Source organism: Lactuca serriola, chromosome 4 (genome assembly GCF_051521515.1).
Source record: "Lactuca serriola cultivar US96UC23 chromosome 4, Lser_US96UC23_V15, whole genome shotgun sequence".
In the NCBI taxonomy this organism is placed as follows: domain Eukaryota; kingdom Viridiplantae; phylum Streptophyta; class Magnoliopsida; order Asterales; family Asteraceae; genus Lactuca; species Lactuca serriola.
The window spans coordinates 214,421,349-214,426,960 of record NC_136411.1 but is presented as its reverse complement, the minus strand read 5'-3'; the positions used below and the strand labels follow the sequence as shown (position 1 = coordinate 214,426,960).

Sequence of the window (5,612 nt, the reverse complement as noted above, 5' to 3'; positions counted from 1 at the left end):
ATATTGACATTCAATGGATTTAAAGTTCAATGGTCATTGAACTATTCAATGGAAAAAATGAAAGTTTTTAATTTTTAAATATTTACTATAAATTATATTTTGTAATATTTTATTAAACTTTGTATATTTCAATATATTATATTTCAATATATTATAAACAAAAAAAATAATAAAGTTGTTTGGATTATTGAAAGATAATATGGCAACTATTGAACTTCAGCCCCTTACATGGGTTAATGCCCCTTACATGTGTGGAGTTTGTGTAACTTTAGCAACCTCAGCTCTTCTATGACTAGTACTTAAAAGGTGACCACCACAACCTCAAGGAAAACAGAAAATCTCGACAGATATATCCGCACCTAAACTCATGGCCATTTATCTCCAACTCCTCTTCTTCGCTCTCCTCCATACTCTGCCATGTTCCGCCTCTGGTGGATCCTGGTCCATCCTACTCCCAAGCGTCGGCATCTCAGCCATGCACATGCAGCTTCTCCCAAATGATCGTGTTGTTATGTTTGATCGTACGGACTTTGGCACCTCCAGAATCTCTCTTCCTAATGGCAAATGCCGCCACAACTCAACCGACTGCTCAGCCCATTCCGTCGAGTATGATGTTGCATCCAATTCCATACGTCCACTTATGGTACTCACTGATGTTTGGTGCTCATCTGGAACTTTAATGCCCAACGGAAGACTTACACAGACCGGAGGCTGGGGAGATGGTTCTCAGGTTGTCCGAATTTATAGATCATGTGATACATGCGATTGGCAAGAGATACAAAACGGGTTGAATCAACCCAGATGGTATGCAACCAATCAAATACTGCCCGACAGTCGCCAAATTATTATTGGTGGTCGTCAGACGTTTAACTATGAGTTCTATCCTAAGATGTCGGCGACAGAGACCTCTTACAGTTTACCCTTTTTGGTTCAAACGAGTGACCTTAACATTGAAAATAATCTGTACCCATTTGTATTTCTCATTCCTGATGGTAATTTGTTCATTTTTGCAAACAATCGTGCTATTTTATTCGACTATTCAAGGAACAAAGTGGTCAAGAATTACCCAACAATGCCAGATGGTCAACCAAGGAATTACCCAAGCACGGGTTCTGCAGTTTTATTACCTTTGCAGATAAATAAAGGAACAGTGAATACCATTGAAGTCTTAGTTTGTGGGGGTGCACCCAAAGGAGCATTCATTAATGCATTAAACGCAAAATTCGATAGAGCCTTGGATACATGTGGTCGGCTTAAAATATCAGACCAAAATCCCGAATGGCTCATGGAAACCATGCCTTTAGCTCGAGTATTAGGTGACATGTTGTTGCTACCGAATGGACATGTATTGAACATTAATGGTGCGTCTGAAGGGTCTGCAGGATGGGAGCTTGGAAGGAACCCAGTTCTGAACCCAGTAGTTTACCTACCGGAGAACCCAATTGGGTCTAGATTTCAAGTGCAAAACCCAAGCAACAAACCTCGAATGTACCATTCGACAGCGGTTTTGCTAAGAGATGGTAGGGTTCTTGTCGGTGGAAGTAATCCTCATGATAAATATGCATTCACGGACGTACTTTACCCAACTGAATTGAGCTTGGAGGCATTTGCGCCCTCTTATCTGGATCCAAGCTCATCCATATTACGTCCTAATATTATCTCGCACAAACGCAAAGCTAAGATGCACTATGGTGAACAAATTATCATTAGGTTTACGATAACAGGCGATGTGAATCTTAGTTTGATCTCAGTGACAATGATAGCACCTTCGTTTAACACGCACTCTTTTTCTATGAATCAAAGGTTGTTGGTGCTTGACGGTGGCAACTCCACCAAGGCTGTCTTCGGACGTCGGTCTTACTATACAGTTGAAGTAACAGCGCCTCCATCCGGTAATATTGCACCTGCTGGTGATTATCTTTTATTTGTGGTTCATAATGAAGTACCGAGTCCAGGCATTTGGGTCCGAATTCAGTGATAAAAAAGCAGTCCACAGCACCATTAGTGTGGACTTTATAGCAGTCATATATGGTTTTTATTTATTGTACTCTTATTTATAAAGTGTAGATATGATATATGATATATGATTTGTTTGTAATTGTAAGTTAAAGAATATATGTGATCGATCAAAGATTGTTTGGGTGTTATTTAAAAGAAAAAACTTGCATAATGTTTAAAAAATTGAAACTTAATTAAAAATCTGCATTTTGTTATTTTGGTGGTTTCATTTTGTGGTGATTTTGGTCTTGACCCGCATTTATAAGACCATTGGGTATGCTAGCTCAAGTGTTTACCAAACTGAGCAAGGGCTTACGACCCCTAATTTTATTAGGCCCTCAATTTTAAAGCCTATTCATTAATTCTAGTCCAAAACCTCTTGATTATTCCATACGCACGCATGAGGGAAATGACGATTCAATTTCCAAAAAGGCAGTCTTCTAATATGTTCTAGTGTTCTTCTAATCTTCTTCTTTCTCGGCTTCTCCGCCTGTCCTCCGATCTCTATTAATCCAGTCTAGTCAAAAAGTGAAACGCAGAAACGTATCAGCCTTCTCTATTCTTTTTTTTCATTATGTTTTCCATTATGATAGTCGGATTGAGTGATTCTGATTCCCCATTGACCATTGTTCAAGGGCGTCAAGAGGACAAGACCTCAACTGATGATGAACTGAAACGCAGAAACAGTATGTGATTCTCCATTTGAGTTCTCATGTTTTTCAATTTCCATTATCTAGTCACTTATTTAATTTTCAAAAATTTTGAGCTGATGACTTTTTGGAAGTGAAAGATTAAGCAATTGTTGTAACTACCATTTATATACTTTTTGGAAGTGAAAGATTAAGCAATTGTTGTGTCTATCACTTATATACGATTGTTATAATTAAGCAAGTGCTCTGTGGTCTGTGCTAAAATTAATGGATAATAATGAGTCGATATCCCCTGAAGAATTGGAAAATGTCGGTGAAAGTGAAATTAAATTAAAAAGTAATGGGATTTGAGTGATTCATTGATTAGGAATTATGTCATGTCTATTTATCGGTGAGCAAGAGAGAAGGGCATGGAAGGTATTTGGCGTGGTGTGACATGGGACGGTGAGCAAGAGAGAGGGGCATGGTAAGTCATAGCGTTTCCCATGTCACACCACGCCAAATACCTTCCATGCCCTTAGGAGGAGGTGTTCACCTCTTCCATGCATACCATGTAATCACAACAGCAAGAGCATGGTAACCAAAGAGTCTAACTTTTTAAACCTTTTATTTTAACTTTCTTTATTATTTTTTATTTTATATTATTATTAAATAGAGTATGCAGTGGTGTAGCCACAAGTAAGGATGAGCATCGAGCGATCTTTCAGTTTTTCAGGTTAATCAATTTTGTGTTGGCCACTCAAACCACTCGATAAGCAAACGGCAATAATGTCGGTATGTTAGGTTTGTTAGTTAATCAATTTCAGGTTTGCCACTCTAATAACGCATTGAAGTTAGAGCAAATCTTGACAAGCTCGTTTAAATTGAACCCAATTGTTTGTTGTTTACATTAGGGAAAATGCACAACAGCTGTAACGTCCGGGTTTCGGTGCTAAACATTTTTAGACAATGTAATAGTCTAGGTCCACTATTGTAACTCTTTTTGAAGTAATAAAGGTGAAATATTTGAATTCTATGTGAATTATGTGTATTTGTGTGCTTATTACTTAATTATAAAGATATAATTAATAAAGGATAAAAATAAGGGTCAAAATTAAAGTGTGAGATAAGCCCGATATCTTTACATAAAGTTGTAATAGTCGAAACAAGGATTTCGGGGATATAAAGAACGTCGAAATCCGAGTTATAACGAAGAAGTTATGACCAGTCGAAGTTTCGCGACGGAACCGGTACGATACCGGGAAGCATAAATAGTGAATTTACGATAGAGCGAGCTTTAGCCTTAGCGGTCTAAACGAAAATCGTAGAATATGTTAAACCGAGAGTGTCCATAAAAAGAACGCCCAAATCTGACTTCGTATGAAGAAATTATGATTTTTCGAAGTTTCGGCTTAGCAGTGTACAACCTGAAATTCGAATATTAGATCGAGTGGTTTTTAGCCGACACAACCTAAATGAGAATCGAAGATCTCGTTAATAGTAGCATAGGGATAAAAAGAAAGACGAAAACGGACGTCGGACGAAGAAGTTATGGATTTTTAACGGACCAATCCTGTCCTGGCCTGTTAAAAATAAAATATTTAAAACAAAGTCAAAATTAGCCGACATAGTCTAAACGAGAGTTGTAGATTATGTTCCCGCCTACACGTGGATATAAAGAACGTTGAAAATGGAGCTCGTATGTAAAAGTTATGATTTTTAGAAGTCGGGAAGGAAAATTATGAAAACTACAAGGAGGTGGATGATGTGGCCGCATCTGAGCCGTTGCTTATTGACCAAGGCTTCGCTTCGGATCTTGACACGTCACCCTCGCAGTACGCCCCGCGTCCGAAGAAGTTACGCCCCACGTAGCTCCGGTCTGATCTATCTGATGGTGCGAGACAGCTGGCTTCAGCTGGCATTCTTATCCGAGGCGTATGCCTAGCGTACCCTCGGTACGCCCAGCGTTCCGAGAGGCTTCGCCCCCTATAAATACCTGCGAGGGTCTTCGGATTTTTCACACCATTCTCTTTCTCTCTCTAAATTACTTTCTCTCTCTAAGGGTTTTAACTCTCCCCTAAGCCTAGGTGATCCCCTAGCACCCTAAGGAAGCTCCGAGCAAAGTCCGGTTTTCTATAAAATCCGATGTAAGTGAGCTACGCTTACGCAATTTTTAATATAGCTTTCAAATTAATAGAGTAATGTTATTAGGTCCTTAAAATAATTATTTGGGCTATTATTATGAGTTATATTGAGTGTTATTTAACGTTTATATAATAGTAATTATAGTCAGACTATTAATTTGTCGCGGTTATCGTTAAACTAAACCCTAGTATTAATACTAGGTTTTATCGAAGGAAATTGTTTTGAGAGTATCGAAGCGCTGTCCAAGTGATGAGTCACCACCTTTCAGGTGAGTGCATAGTTACTTTCAACTTACACATAGATATGAAGTATTTTATATAAATTACGTGTTGTGTGTGCATATTATCTATATACTTGCTATCTATGCTGGATGAACAATTTTATACGCGTCTTAAATGATTTAAACTGTATATGTATTTTATATCTACAAAATATATTTGGTAGAACATGGGTAGATGTAATAGTTGTTGTGTGATAAAATAAAATAATGAGAGGCCTCGTTATAGATGTTATTGATGATCCAGTCATCTAGCGGAGTATAGATGACGACCACGTACTATTCTAGACTGTCCAGTGGAACACTAGCAGGCTCGCAACATGTAGGTGTTTATTTGAACTTTGTGTTTATTTGAACTGTGTGCTCACCAGGTGTACTCCATCCCCCACATGGTTGCCTTAAGGACATTTATTGTTGAGGAATCCCCTTAGCAGTAGTGTCCATCCCAATGATAGTCCTTAGACTAGGTCCTTGTGTTAGATGTTTTAGGGACGTAAAGTGAGGATAACGGGAACGGGTAATCGGGTTTGTTTGGTTTGATAAAGCTAATAAACTTATTTATT

At 38.3% G+C, this 5,612-nt stretch overlaps 1 pseudogene; it reads left to right on the top strand.

Moving 5' to 3' along the window:
* Positions 1 to 280: 280 nt before the first annotated feature.
* Positions 281 to 2,156, top strand: LOC145103262 (aldehyde oxidase GLOX1 pseudogene; annotated as a pseudogene).
* Positions 2,157 to 5,612: the final 3,456 nt, after the last annotated feature.